This window comes from Nipponia nippon, unplaced genomic scaffold (genome assembly GCF_047370975.1).
Source record: "Nipponia nippon isolate SJK-2023a ecotype South Korea unplaced genomic scaffold, ASM4737097v1 scaffold_1, whole genome shotgun sequence".
NCBI lineage: Eukaryota > Metazoa > Chordata > Aves > Pelecaniformes > Threskiornithidae > Nipponia > Nipponia nippon.
This window is the reverse complement of record NW_028262290.1, coordinates 41,717,486-41,733,027: the sequence shown is the minus strand read 5'-3', so window position 1 is coordinate 41,733,027 and position 15,542 is coordinate 41,717,486. Positions and strand designations below refer to the sequence as shown.

The 15,542-nt window shown below is 44.6% G+C and overlaps 1 protein-coding gene across 8 annotated transcripts in view; it reads left to right on the top strand.

The window, feature by feature from the left end:
• Positions 1-3,491: 3,491 nt before the first annotated feature.
• Positions 3,492-15,542, top strand: part of FAM110B (family with sequence similarity 110 member B) — a 119,727-nt gene continuing 107,676 nt past the window's right edge. For 6 of the 8 annotated variants that reach the window (XM_087752761.1, XM_087752790.1, XM_087752806.1 and 3 more), the window contains exon 1: positions 3,492-3,629. The gene's annotated coding sequence lies outside the window, so the exon portion shown is untranslated. Of the gene's footprint in view, positions 3,630-3,850; positions 4,428-15,542 lie in introns of those variants that run through there. The other 2 variants (XM_087752827.1, XM_087752772.1) reach the window with 2 other exon arrangements.

The window sequence follows — 15,542 nt, the reverse complement described above, 5'->3', positions numbered from 1 at the left end:
TCACGCATGGGCCTCACTCATGGATTTAACCAAGGACGAGTACACTAAAATACTTGGTGGTGGTGTAGCTGCTGCACGTTACAGCTTGGCCCATTAATGCAGGCTGTTGCTGACCTCAGTTCACACCTCCCAGTCAGTAGACTGGAGGGACTTGAGAGTAAATACATCCTATAGATGTAGGGGCAGGGAGGGAAGCTACACTGTTCAGTACTTGAGCTGCCCTGGCTAATTCAGCTCGAGTGCCGCAGTAATTCAGGCAGCGGTCTGCATTTTGAAATGTATTTTGATCATTACACATAAGTTTACACAAGCAGGATAGATCCAAAACCCAAACACCCCGCAGCCAGGCCTCTAGAGCTAAACAGAGGGAAACGAGCTGCTTTGTTCTCAGTTGTTCTTAGGCGCAGTTACAGGTGACTTTGTGAATAGCGTATGCAATGCCAAAATACAACTGAAATTCTCTTTGAACGCAAGCAAGCCTTAGGTTTAGAAGCAGCTGTGAGCTAGAGACTTACTGTTAATGGCAGATTCAAGTAGCGTGAATCATAACAACACATTGTTTAAGGTAGAGCTTGTCTTCGCTGGTGTGTTGTGCTGCATTAGAACAGGACCTTGAGAACCTGTGTTAATTAATACAATTTTAAGTAGTGTCAGCTGTTTCTGAGTAAACTTACTGACTAGAGCAATAAATGCTTTATTCTTGGTCTTATAAGAATATGGATTTAGGAAGACAGTTATGATCAACAGCTGGGTTTTTAAATTTTTGTATCTCAAAACCTTTTGAAAGTTGTGAAATATTTTAATGGACTGACAAGATTAATGCATTTTATAATAATCTGTTCCTAGGAAAGTGTAAAGAAGTAAGTCTGAAACTGGGTAATTTTATGTTTATCTCCAGAGGTTCTTAGTTCCAGACAACACATTTTCTTATGCACGTTTTATTTTACTCCTATTGAGCAGTCTTATTGGATCAGATGAGCTTAATCAGGCATATGCATGTTTATAGAATTAATTTCTTGCCTTACATATTATTTATAAATCAGGGGTTATGGCATCTCAAAATGCAAAGGTCTGTGTACAAGTATAATGATTTATGGTGCCCTAAAGTGTCTGCCTGGGGCCAGGGTGCTGGTTTCATTATAGGGATTTGGAACATGATGAAGTCCATGGGTGCTCATGATCAGCTCAGGTCTGTGGCTTGCCTTGCAGCTGGGGGATCTCTAGCCACTGCTTCAATGGGTTGGTTATCTGTCTGAGGCTAGGCTGTTGCTGGTCTCGATGGTGAGAATGAAGATCATATTTTAGTAGCTATATTAAAATTAAAAGGTGAGACATTAATTGTATTAGTCTATACTTCTTCCCAGAGGCAGCAGCTGCACAGTGTGGCATAATTTAATAAAGCTATCCATCATGTGATACCTGGGTGTGAAAAACTTACCAGTTAGTAGAGTAAGAAAAAACTCCATAGCTCTTGTTTCATCAGTTGGTAAGCCTCTGTTTTGACCAGGAATGGGGAAATCTTCCGGCCAGACACAGGTCATGTAAAAGGAGATGAGCTGCATTTGCCTATTCCTCCCCCTATTACAGACATTCAGCCTAAAGAACGAAGGGCAAAAATGCACCTCCTGTAAAAGGTGGTCACAAGAGGTGGGGTGCCTGTGTATTGAACACATGACAAACGAGCACCCTGTTGTGGGGCAGGGACTCCCTTCAGCACGGGCTACGGGGCTGACTGTTGGTTTCTGTCCCCAGTGAGTAATGCAACAAGCAGATCTTGCCAGTACCTAGGATACATGATGTAGCTTATGCCTCTAGCACATTGGCTTTACTTAAGGCTGCCTGATGGCTTAGGCAGGCTTCCATTTATTACATTGTTCTATATTTTCAGACTTTTTCTCGCAACAGTTAGGAGGATATCAATTCCACTTTCTTTTTTTAAGTTTAAAAAAACCAACAAAAATTTATTCCCCACACACACACAGCTACAGGAGTCGAGGTTCAAGTCACATACTTTTATTCCCTATTCTCTAACGCAGCCACACTAACACGTGTGGGAAGCAGGTCTTTGTAAGTTATGCGGAAAAGCCCAAGCGCTGCAGCTTCCCCTTCTTCCTCACACACCTATGCCTTGCAACAGGCACCTCACAGGCCTGACAGATCATTCCTAGGCAATAGCTAGAGGAACTGATAAAGTACCTGTTTGTTAGGAGCCTGTGGCACACCAAAGCAACTTGGTCTAGTACTAAACACAAGGAGCTGGCTTAGCACTGAAAGCCTTGTGGTACCCTGCCCCTTACGGACTGGGAAGCAGAGCTCTGGGCAAACAGTGAGGACTCCCAGGTGGGATCTTTTAACTGCTGGGGGGGGGGCTTAATGAACATTAAGGGATAGAGCTTTTAAGGGAGGCTGCTTGGCCAAGGAACTTCTCCGTTTGTGCCTGGTCTTAACAACCCTAGGACACTCTGGTTTTGCTACTGCTTTCTTAAAAGGTCACTTGTAGATAAGTGGTCCTCTAGGTTGAGTCATTTTGCTCATTCCACCTTTATACAAATGACTGAAGTCTACCTGCCTTTCAGAGAAGGCCTCATACAAGAGCATTTGTAAGTCTGTCAGTCTCTTCTAAGTGAGATGTGAATGAGGGGAAATTCTCCCCTTTCTGCTATTTTAACTGGAGTGACAGGACTGCATGTGTTGATTTAAGTACCTGAACTGAAGGACTGAAATCAGGAAGGTTGGAGGAGGTTTATAGGATGAGCAGCGGAGTACTGTGGCAAAAAATGTGCTTTCAAAAGGTACCTCAATAATCAGTGAGCAACTGGATGTGTAGATCAGATCAATAGGCAAATGAGTGGCAGTGTTTGAAAGAAAATCTGTGAGCTACCCCAGACAATGGGATAAAGGTGTATCTGAAATTCATTTTTTACTAGTTCTGACTGCCAAGTGCAGAATGCTAAGAAACCAGTCTTTGTGATCCCATCTACCCTCTGCAATAAAAAAACCCCAACTTAATTTAACAGGAGTCACCAGTCAGCTCCTGAGGCGTAAACAGGCAGCTGAAGCACTGCGTGTAGGCTGACTTCAATACTGGATGCCGAGCAGCATTTGGCACAGGTGGAGGGGGTTTTCATCACAGGCCCAAATTAACTTCAGTGAAGTTACCCCGTGCCTGCCAGGGCCGGAGGAACAACCTTCGGGTGGGAGAAGCGCCCAACGTGTCACCCCGCCGCCCTCCCCTCCCGGGCGCCGCTCGGCCGAACAAAGGCGGCGGCGGGTCCCCTTTGTGCAGCAGGGGCGATCCCGCCCGCCCCGGGCTCCCCGCCCCGCCAGCCGGGCCCGGCGGCGCTGGGCGGGCCCCACGCTCCGGCCCCCGCGCCCGGCCCGGCCCGGCCCGGCCCGGCTCGGCGGCGTGTCGGGAGGAAGCGCCGGCTGCGCGGCGGGAGGGCGGCTGCCAGCCGCTCCGCTCCCCCGCCCCCCGTCTCCTCCCCTCCAACGCCGATCCTCCGCCCCCTCCTCCTCCTCCTCCTCCACCTCCTGGCGGCGGCGGCTTTCTCGGCCCCGGCTCTCTGCTCTTCCCCGCGGCTTCACCTCGCTCCTCTCCGGGAGGCTCCCGCGCCGCGCTGGCGAGGACGGTAAGGGCGGCGGTGAGGCGCGGCGCCGGGCCGGGCGGGCCGCTTGCTCCGGGCGCGGTGGGGCCCGGGGCTGAGCGCGGCGCCGTCCCGCAGCGGTTCCCCCGCTTGCTGGGGGCGGCCCCGGGGAGCGGCGGCGGGCGGGACCCCCCCCCCCCCCAGCAGCTCCGGCGGGCGTCTGGCGAGGGGGCCGGCAGCGCGGGCGGGGTGCGGGGCTGGCGGCGGCGCGCTTCCCCGCCGGGCGCTGCGGCTGGGGCCGCCCTGCCCAGCCCAGCCCTGCCCTGCCCTGCCCTGCCCTGCCCTGCCGGCGGGGGTCGGGGGGCGGGCGGCTCCCTCCGGTGACAGAGAGCGGCCCCCGTGGGGTGGGTGCCCCGCGCGGAAGCGGGGCCGAGCCGGCTCCGTCCCCTGCCCTGCGGGCGGCGGTTCCGGCCCCCAGCGGGTCCGCGGCGGGGCGGGCGAAGCGGTTTGTCTCCTCTGCAATTCCCCGCTAATGTCAGGGGAAAACATATGGCCCAGGAGAAAGCCGCTGGAAGTAATAGCTGCTGAACTCCGCCGAGTGATTTCCCCGAGTCGGTGCGAGGCGTGAAGTTCCTCCCCGGGATGCCCGTCGTGCGGGGGGATGCGGGGCTGAGAGCACATGGCCGCCTCCCCCGGCTCGGCGCTCGCCCTGCTCGGGGTCTGCTCCGCATCTGTCACAACACCGCCTGAAACTGGGCCTGCCGGCGCCGGCTTTCGCTTCAAACTGCTAATCTGACCTACGGAAAACTTTAGCTGGGAGAAGGGAGGAAGCTTATCCAAAAGGTAATTTACTTAAATGTCTGGTTTTTTTCCTCCTTCTTCCCTTACTCAGACAAGGCATATGTGAAAAGAAGGGAAAGCAATGGAATTACTTCTGTCCTAGGGTCCAACATACATGGCAGCTCGTAGGGCAGAGAAGGTGGTTCAAATTTTCAAAGACCTGACGCTGGCGGATTAACATCTCCAGTGAATCACAGTATTAACTTTTTTAAACTTGAATTTTACAGTCATTTGTGTGTTGAGCCTCACTTGTATGTAAAGTCTGCAGTTACTGTGTTCAGATATTTAAGGATTAAACATCTCCTTTGTGCTTAAAATGGCAATGCTGTTGTGTTTTGTAAGCAGCAAGACAGCTTTTATCTTTAATGTAGACCTTTTTATCACTCAGCTGTAAATATTTGCTCCGTTCGTAAATCTGCCACTGATTTGTTGGGTGGCTTTGCAAAGGTCATTTCAGTTCAACTTCCTTTTTCTCTAAAACACCTATATTGATTTAATATGATACTGGGTCAGATTTGGCATTTATAATTTATTTCACATTCGTAGCTATGTGCCATAAGAGCCATGCTTTATAAAGCAACTTGTCCTTGGTTCTGCCCGTAAAGCCTGCTGGTCGATCTTGGTACGCGGTGTACGGGGGGTGCACAGCTTGGCTTGTGCCTCATGTTAAGCATCCTCCTTATTTACAAATGTTGAGAGCTCTAAAAGGGTCAGTGTAATCCATACCACGCGTGCGCTCAGCTGACCTAGAATTAACAAGATAAAACACTTTTAAGCACTTCTGGAGTAAAAGGTGGTGCGTTATTTCCTCGTGTGCGACTAACACAGTTAATTGCTTTTTCAAAGTGTCCAGTGCCATGCTCCTCAGTTCAGAGGGTGGCTGAACACCCCGCTGCTGCAAAGGTTTGGCTCGAGCTAGTGAGACTGGTCAGGAGAGCAGAAGGTACCTAGCAGTGTGAATGTGCTCTCTGGGGAGGTGTACCTGTTGGTGACGGTGGCCAAGGGAGGTGGGTGCGGAGGCCACCATCAGCCCTTCAGAGATGGGGGGCAGCCCTTGCCATTGTGTGGGGCCATTAGAGCTGACAGGGCCCCCATTTTATGTGGGTTAGTAACTTATCACATCAGTTGATATTTCATGCTGCGGTACTGAGTTTCCCCTCTGTGGGCAGGAGGTAGCAGGCAGGTGCCTGTGCGCCGCAGTGTAGATGCAGGTATACCAGGAACGTGGTGGTTAGTGTGATTTACTGCCTTGATGGAACTGATAGCCTATGCCAGCAAGTTCACTCTGTTGCACAGAAGGCCTGGACTGCCCTCATACCAGTACATCCATGTTAAGAAAATTGTATCACAAGCTGAAGTTAAGAGGGAAACGGTGGTTTCAGATTCACGTGGAGATTATTTGCTGTCACTTTGCCAGAGCGGTTCTTTCCGTGTCCTGCTGTAGCGCTGGGCCATCAGCACCTCCTTCCCTGCTCCTTGTAGGCTTGTGGTGTGTGCACTGAAGACATCAGATCTCAAATTGCTGCTGGAGGCACTTAATGTGGGCGCAGTCTTCCAGTGGACGGGAGGTGGCTTTCTGTTAAAGGTTCATGTTATGCCCCAAAATCTGGAGGGCTAACATTGATTTAGTGAGGCAAAACTGAGTCGAACTATAGAACGTAGCCTTGCAAACGTGTTCTGGTTGCCCAGAGCTACAGACCGCATTTGAGATACGGTGCTGGTGTATAAAAGGAGGATGTTTCTCAAATGTGCTTTTGTAAGTATGTTTCCTAGTGGTGACATAGATAGGAAATCAGTACACTGAAATATCGTAGGGTAGATTTTGGCCATTAATTGCAGTGGAATGTAGAGTAAATGAAGGCTCATGTTTACAGCCTGCCCAGAACTAGAGGGTGTATCTTTGAACTCCAGGTAAGGAATGTCTCTGGTCTCTGTGGCTGACACTGGGTCTTGCTTTCCACTGCTAGATTATGGCTCCATTCCACAAGGCCTTAAGCACATGTGTTGATTAGCCACAAGTTAATTATTTTAAATTAAACTGAAGGATAAGTATACGTCAACTACAAAGTGCTTTTATTTCAAGGAAGTTTTACTTTAACAGGGCAAGTTCTGAGAAGTTAGAGGAACTAGTTTGTGAAGTCCACACGGCTGAAGACCTGTAGGAGTTAGAAGTTAAAAAAAAAAAAAAAAAAGCTTGGACTGTCTTAAATGGAAGGTAAAACAGCTGCTTGGAAACTGCATTTCAAGGAGGAGGAAAAGCTTGCCAAATGGGGCTGTGGACCTTGCTGCGAGAATAAGATACTGCAAGTTACCAGAAAACCTGTAAGGAATGAAGCAAAGGAGAGGATTGATCATTGGAGAGCAGAAACTTCAGGGCTAGCACATGAACTGCCAAAAGCTAGAGCATAAAGAAATTTAAGATGAAGAGGAAAAAAATAAAAAGAGAAGAGAACTTGGCTATGATGTTGTGAGGACCAGACTATAGTTGAAAAGTATGTCTAATGCCTCCAAAATTAGCAGTTATAACCAGTTTTTGATAGGGACGAGGATTTGAACATGGGATAAAGATAGGGTGCCAAACAGAAATGACCAGAATAAATGTCTTATGCCTGCTTCCGGATTTAACGCAGTCAAACTAAGGAAGCAACGGGTCTTTGCTTTAGGGGTCTGAAAGTTAGTGCAGGACACTGGAACCAGGTTAAAAAAAAGGATTGATTTGTTATCTGTCAAGTTGAATGTAGCAGTTGTGATTGCAGTATAGCAAAAGAAGTATACTTGTATTTATTTTAAAAGGAGAAGAGAACGAAATCTTCACACGTTTTACTCTGGTCTTAATAGTATTCGAGGATTTAAACAAATTTGGAATGGAAAAAGTAATTAAGTATACAAAGATAAGTGGAAAACGCGATAAAATGCATCATGGATTTGCCATATAATAATTAGGTCATGGAAGACTAAAGTCGTATTATTAGTGGTTAAATACTGAGTGTCCTGGACAAAAGGAGCAGAAGGCTTCAGTTTGATGTGTGTACACCATGGCGTGATGCTGAAAATGACTAAATTGGAAGTGTGGGGCTTGACGGAAGAATGGTGAGGTGGTTTGGAAGAGCAACCTGAAAAAGAAATTGTGACTCTGTCTGCATGAATGAAGGAGTTATTGCTCTGAATCAGGGCTGGTCTTTTTTACTTCACCGTACTGGCTGAGATAACTATATGCAAAGAACGATTGCTGGTGAGGCAAAGTTAGGAAACATAGTCAGCACCGAGCGGGCTTGGATTATTGCACCGGAAGAACTGAATGTCTGTGATGACTGAAGCAATAGGAATGAGAGGAAGTTAAATAGCTCTAAAAGCAAAATTATCTACTGAGTGATTATTAACAACACATCTGCTATCAGTTGGCAGGTCATCCCTTAAAACAAGCCTGGAGGAAAAGGCCTGAATGCCATAGTCAAACAGGGATGACTCTATTTGATGGTAGGCATGAAATGAATGCAAATGTGATCCCTCGATGAGAGCTCTTCAGTGGAGATAGGCAAGTTATTATGCAAGGCGTTAGAGAGACTTCATGTCAAATACTGTACATAGCTCTGGTCACCTGTGTCCAGAAAATATTAAATTCTAGTGGAAAATGTCCAGGGACATTCAGGCTACAAGGATGATGGGGCGCGAACAGTCTGGAGTTAGACAGGAGACCAAAACTTAAGCTACGCTGGCTTTTGTAGCTTAGTAACGGCAGAGGGGGAGATAGCAGCTGCTTATAAATTCCCTCAGGCGAATTCTTGGAGAAGAGGAAGAGTCATAAACTGAAGGCTCATCTGTAATTTTGGATTAAAAACTTGACATACGGGAGGATGATTTGATGACTTGTTGAATGAATGTTAGAATATTGTACACGGGAAATCAAAATGAGTTTCCTAACTGTCAGATTTTGGGTGCCCTCCCAGCTGTACTTCTCTTAAGTCCCAGTTTGTGTTTAAGTTTGCATGTGACTGTTAAGGAAATGGGCAGTGTCCTGGCTTTGGCTGGAATAGAGTTAATTTTCTTCCTAGTAGCTGGTATAGTGCTGTGTTTTGGATTTATCGTGAGAATAATGTTGCTAACACACTGATGTTTTAGTTGTTGCTAAGTAGTGCTTACACTAAGTCAAGGACTTTTCAGCTTCCCATGCTCTACTGACTGAGAAGGCTGGAGGTGCAGAAGAAGCTGGGGGGGGGGGCACAGCCTGGACAGCTGACCCAAACGGGCCAAAGGGGCTATCCCATACGATATGATGTCATGCCCAGTATATAAACTGGGGGGAAGCTGGCCAGGGGGCTGCTGCTCAGGGACTGGCTGGGCATCAGTCGGTGGGTCGTGAGCAATTGCGTCGCGCATCACTTGTTTTGTATATTCTTTTTTTATTATCGTTAATTTTTCCCCCCTTCCTTTTCTGTCCTATTAAACTGTCTTTATCTCAACCCATGAATTTTACCTTTTTTTTTTTTTTTTTTTTTTTTCCTCCCCGATCCTCTCCCCCATCCCACTGCGGGGGCAGGAGGGGAACAAGCGAATGTCTGTGTGGTGTTTAGCTGCTTGCCAGGTTAAACCTAACAGGCAGTTTGGGTAACTCAAGCTGCCATAACTTTTATGCTTTGATCTTCACTGCTGATCAACAGACATGGAAAACACTTCTGTGAAGGAAGTGTGATGAGCAGAAATACTTATTTTTGGGGAGTATGTGTTGTCCAGTAACTTGATGATGAATGGAATTTAGAACAAGTAAAATCCCTGTCTATGGCATTAGTAGCTGCTGCTTTTTCTTCTATTTTAGTGTATAATGGAGTCAAATCAAGTATAACTCATAAAATATTAAAGATAACAGCAAATTAATATGCGTGGGACAGAAAATGCATACATGGACATGCAGGCTGGAGGTCAGGATGGTTGACTTGAACCCATAAATAAATAAAAGGATTATGCTTTCCTGTTGAGTGTGTGCCCCTATCTATCCTCTGCCTGATTTCATACTCTCTGGTCTTAGGAGTGCTCTGTGGCACTGGCTGCATCTTCTTGTTTGAGGATTGTGCTACTGGGAACAGGAATAGGGAGGCTTTACCTGGGATGGGACTCGGGCAGAGCCTTGCACAGTAGGTGAAGTGCAGGACTGCTGAAGACCCAGGGTGGGGGCTCCCAGCTGGGAGGACATGTGCTCGTCTATAGCTTTGCTTTGAAGGTGTAGTACCTGACCTAGGCGCTGGTGCTGAGCTATACAAAAGCCAATGCAACTTAACTGCTGGGAACAAATTGAGGTATGAGATATGCCAGTTCAGACGCTTTCTCTAGTGCGCCTGTTGAAGATTTGGCTGGTACACACCGAAGAGGCATGTGCCTCACAGAAAGCATAATGATGGTGTATGTGGTTTGAAGGCTCTGCCAGGTTGATTTAATTTGATCTTTGCTATAGCATCAGGGTCTGTCCATTTATAAGCCCTGCTGTAACTGGCCTTTGTATGCGCAGTCAAACTTCTGGAAGTTTCAAGATGACTCTTCAAAAAGGAAGGAGAATGTATGTCAGATGTGTGCACGTATCTTGAGAAGAATCATTTAAAAAGTAAGATGCTTTAAGTGTGTTTGTACATCAAAGCAAGATCAGTGTCTTGATATTGCTTTATGTCTGTTTGTTTTGAATTTAGAAGGCAGGTGTCTAATTTCCTTACAAATAATCCAGTTGCAAACTCCTTTCCAGCATAGTTTATTAAAAATCTGAACTATTAAATTTTACGTGTTTCCTTTAAATGCATGTGTGTTTTTTCTTTAAAGAGGAGCTGTGTAATGAGCTTAATGTGTCAGCACCCCCCCTAGGAAATAAATGTGAAGAGATTGTGTTGAGCCATCAAAAGAATAATTTAACAATCCCAGGGAAAATTGAATTTATTGTCTTGGTAGCTTTTAGCATGTATTAGTAGGCTATTCGCTTATTGTGATTTTTCATTTGCTCCTATTGCTCTTCTATATGAGTGTTGGGTGTATCATTAAAAAAGATGAGACTAGGGCTATGCTTGGCACTTGTATAGTGCCTTTCACTTGACAGCCTTCAAGTTCCAAATATTAATGGATGACGTGGAAGAGTTATTTCGGATTTACAAAGGAGAGATTCAACCTAAATTCAAATGGTTTCTAGCAAATCAGAGAGCAGAGCACTTGTCTTCTGATGCTTTGCTGTGTTCTTTAAAAACAAAATCACTCAAATAACTTCCTGTTACCATTTGAGGTCTTGGAAAAGTCTGCATTAAGAAATGGGAGGAAATGTTTATTGGACAGGGAAGATAGCAGCAGCATCCAGTATTGTCTGCAGCTCAAGCAAGTGGAAAGGAATATCCTTCTTGTTAATAGGTCAAGGAACTGTGCATTTGTGGTGAACATGGTCAGACTGGGAAGCAGAGAAATGGATTGGAGCAAGGAGCAAGCAATATAAGAGATGGAGGTAAAACCTGGAACATGCACACATGAAAGAATACAAGAGAGAAAATGTGATTGAGAAAATGAGAATTATGGAAAGACTGTGAATGGACAAACTGGTGAACAGGGAAATGAAGGAGAAATGCTTATATATTACACATGAGCTCAGTAGGCACATTAACTTGTGTTCAAATTAAATTGGAAAGCTCATGTTTTATTCATTGCTGTGTTGTAACTGTGGGATATCTATTAGCTGGTTGGGGTTGCACTGTTTAGAAAAGCAGATTTTGAATGAAGAGAGGTTATAGCGGGGAAGGAACAAAGCAGAACCTTAGAGCAAACTGCAGGAGAACCTTTTAGGTGTGAGCATCTGTAAATTATGTGGCGTCTTGCATAGTTTAAAAACAAAGGAAAAGAGAAAAATTGTGGACAGAAGAATGGGGAAAGAAAGCTTGTTCTGCAGCCTTCAGGTGGTTTAACTTTCAGATTTCCACATGGTGTTTTTCTGGGCAAATAGGAGCTGAAGGAGTGTCCTTCTGTTGTGAAAGAACCATTGGTAGCAGTGTCTTCCCCTTTGTCCAGTGCCTCTACGCAATATTAGACAAGTCTATTTTGAATAACTACCCAAATTCATGAGTGGACCCAGACCTTTGGATTTGTAATGACCTTTGTATGTTGTCTTTCTCTATTTGCCAAGTTAATCTGTGCATGTTACCATTTAGGAGGTCAGGGGGCCACTAGAAATGAAACTGTTTTTTGTGTGTGTATGTGCATATATTTATGCAGCTTAAACTAGGATGGAGGAGAATCATTTAAGTAATGGTTGGGTAGAGCACTTCTGAGATGATGGTGATAATACACATTTTATTTCTACTTTATTTTATATATATAAAAAGTAATATTGCTGTAATCTATTTGATAGAATGTTATTTCTCCTTCTGTCCGCCACCAATGGCTTTAGACCTGTTTTTTAATCTCTTACTTAAAAGAACATCTTGTCACTTCCCATGCATGCAAGTACTTCAAGACTACGTTTAGAAAAAAAATCAAATTTAATACTAACATTTGTAAATGAGTCATATAAGTACAAGTAGTTAAAATGTGATAGATTTCACTTGCATGTTGTATTTAATTGCAAGATTCTTATTATCTATGTTGTTTTGCCTTTCTGAGCTGTGATATTACCGAAGTATATTGCAGAAGTATATTCTCCCAATGTGTTAGTTTTGGATCTTGAATGATAATTGCAGTGAGTGACAGTCCTGAATGAATTTAAATGCTGGGCAGTGTGAATGGGACTTGATGGATTACTTTTACTCTGTTTGGACAGATGTTATTTTCTCACTGAAGATCACTGTGGCTGTCGGACTTCTTTCTACATAATGAAACTTCATACAATATGTAGGGACTGCCTGATAAATCAGATAATTCCATTAATTAATATCTGCTAATCAGAAACTAGAATCCCACTTCTGCAACACTTGAGATTTCTGCAATGCATTTGTATAAATGCTTGGGGAACACTTGCAGATGTGAAGGTCTGTTCACTCAGATTTCCTGCAAGACCTCCACACATGCTTTGCTGAGGATTTCAGATGTTTTAATTAGTTTTTCCTTTTTTTATTGTTATTGTGTTGTCCCCATCTTGCAGTGTTTGCTGCGCATGTTCAGGGGGTTATTCCTGTTGTAGTATTGGGTCCTATTTCAGTAAATTAAATGTTCAATATTAGGTTAAGCTTCAGAAGTTCTAGCTGAAGTGAATCTCCCAAATCTTTCTGTATTTAAAGCCACACATTTCAGGTCTTTTTTTTTTTTTTTCCTCTTTCTTCCTGTTTGATAGACTGTGAGGGAAAGGAGAAACTGACTTTAATGAAGCAGAGTGTATAGGAATGCACAGTGTAAGCACTTGAATTTGGAGAGAAAAATGTGGTTCTCCTCTGATCTTTGCTGTAATGATTTGAGGTGTTCACTTGTGACTATAATAAACTAAATTTGTATAGTTAGAAAAAATCTTAACTCGAATTTTTTTTTATGACCTTTTTATTATAGCAAGTTTGTGCTATCACAAAGTTTCTATTTTAGGAATGAGATATCAGCTTTTTTTTTCCTGTTTAATTGAAAGATGATCAGTGTCATTTTTCTCTTCCTTCCCTCTCCATCCCCCTTAAAGCAAAACAAAACCTTCAGTCCTTAAACAAAAGTGTCTTTGTTTTTACATTTGTTTTATGAAATCGCTTAAATCCTTTGGGAAAAGCTTTCCTCTCACAGGAAGAGGGGAAAAAAAAGAAAAACCCTCCTAAAGCCAAAAACAGCAAGCCTGCTACCAGACATCACAATGTTTTGCTATCTGAATAGTAGCAGATTGCATACAAGAAACAATTTCTCATCTTAATGAATGAAAAAGTGCAATTGCAGAAATGCACATAAATAGACATGGTTTTCACTCAGCAAACATAAAATTAGTAGCATTCAGGACAAAGATTTGCTGTGTACCTTTCTTGGAGCTTCTTTGGACTGTCACTGTTGGGAGTGGAACTTTAAAGGGATATTTTGAAGCTCTGTGAGATGGGAAAATCAGCTGCTCCCTTCTGGCCTTTCTGTTTTTTGTTACGGTAGGCAGATGCGTGAATTACTCTTTCCTGATCTAAGAACCTGGCAACTGACAGCAAACATGAGCTAAGTGAGAGGATGAACCATAAAGACCAAGAACTATGTGAAATACCATCCTGCTAATTTGTCTACATGGGCTTTATCCAGAAAATATACTAAAGAACAGGAGTGTTGATGAGCTAGAACAAAATTATTGCAGCATACTTTCTCCCAAAGGTAATAAAAATGCAAAATCGAGTCAGTGGCCTACTATTCACAATCACCTGTATTATTATGTGGGCTGGAGGGATCAAAGATGAAAGAATATTGTCCAAGTAAATGTGAATGAAAAAATAAGGCGGCCTCCCTTAACACCAGGAGGTAAGGGCTAATTTTCTATAGAGTAAGAAATCAGACACTGGACTAAAACACTTGTATAGGACCATCCTAGAGGACACCTTTGTAAGCATTATCCAGAGAATTTGGAGTATGGTGGCCTCCCTGGGATCCAGTGGCACCTCACATAGCATCTCCTTGCATCTCAGGCAGCTCTTGGACTTTGCTTGACATTCCCTCTCTTCATGCCCTGTGTTGCTGCCGTCCCCCTTCTGTCTCTAAAGCCCGTGCTCTGTGAACATTTATGGTGTGTTCTGGGCTTCGGTGTGTTTGCAACCTGTGCAATCGCTGTAACTTTGATACTGTGCACTCATGACTTATGAGGAGTGGCTGAGGTCACTTGGTTTGTTCAGCTTGGATAAGAGAAGGCTGAGGGGTGACCTCATGGCAGTCTACAACTTCCTCACGGGCAGCTGAGGGGGAGGTACTGATCTCCTCCCTTGGTGACCAGCAATAGGACACGATGAAATGGAATGAAGCTGCATCAGGGGAGGTTCAGATTGGACATTAGGAAAAGTTTCTTCACTGAGGGGGTGGTTGATCACTGGAACAGGCTCCCCAGGGAAGTGGTCACAGCACCAAGCCCATCAGAGTTCAAGGAGTGTCTGGACAACGCTTTTAGTCATGGTTTAGGTTTGGGTAGTTCTGCAAGGAGCAGGGAGTTGGACTCAATGATCCTTATGTGTCCCTTCCAACTTGAGATATTCTGTGAAACATCTGTATCCTCACAACTGGCTTGTCCATAGTGTGATGGTGAACCTGCATGTCGCTTTCTGGACTTATTTTTAGACCCTAACCTGGTAGGTATACCTGCTTGTCCTCCTGGAGCCCAGGAGAGAAACTGTGAGCTCTGCAGTGCCTTCTGGAGTAGTGTCCTTACCACTTACAAAGAGGCACGTGCAGAGATGATTATATGGACATTCACCTTATATTTGAAACATTTTTAAGTGCTCTTCATGAAGACTAGACCAGAGAATTATAGACTTTGGGGAGATAGAAGCTGAAGTAACTTGTGCTTTGCTGGCTAAGCAGCATTAGTGTTTTCATTACTAGGCCTAAAATGGAATAGGCAAAAGCTGTAGTGAGAGGCCCTGTCTCCCAGCTGTGTTGGGTTTAGTAAAAGATATAGGATTTCTCCTTCTAAACTCTCATTATCCGAGAACTACTGTGAAGGTATCAAATTATGCTGTTTAGATTGTTGCAATCAACTAATTTGATTTCCATATTACTTCTGGATGACTGCTACTGAAAAGACTTTTTATAAGGTGTCCTGCCCCAATATGAAATCAGATCCTCACACTCCACCTCCTACGTACATTTTACTGCATCGCGTGGGCTGCCCTGCTCAGCCAGAGAGTAGAGAGGGATATTTGCCTCCTGTGCTATTATTACAGTCAATACTAATCAAATGCTACTAATGACGGTAGGCTTGCTTTACTGCTGAATAGCAGGATATTATTATATATTTTGGTCAGAGGGGATCGGTGGAGCTGTGGAGTGGAAGAGCTGCCCACCCTATAGACCCATGCTTGCTCTCCCAGTACCCTTCGTTCCCGTTTTGCTGCGAGGCCAAAACATTTTCCCCAAAAACTTTCTTTCCTGTAGGTGTTGCAGCTGAGGTGGACACCAGAGAGGCAAAGACTGGTATCAGAAGAGCCCTGGTAGTATTTGCACCTAATAATTGTGCTGTGG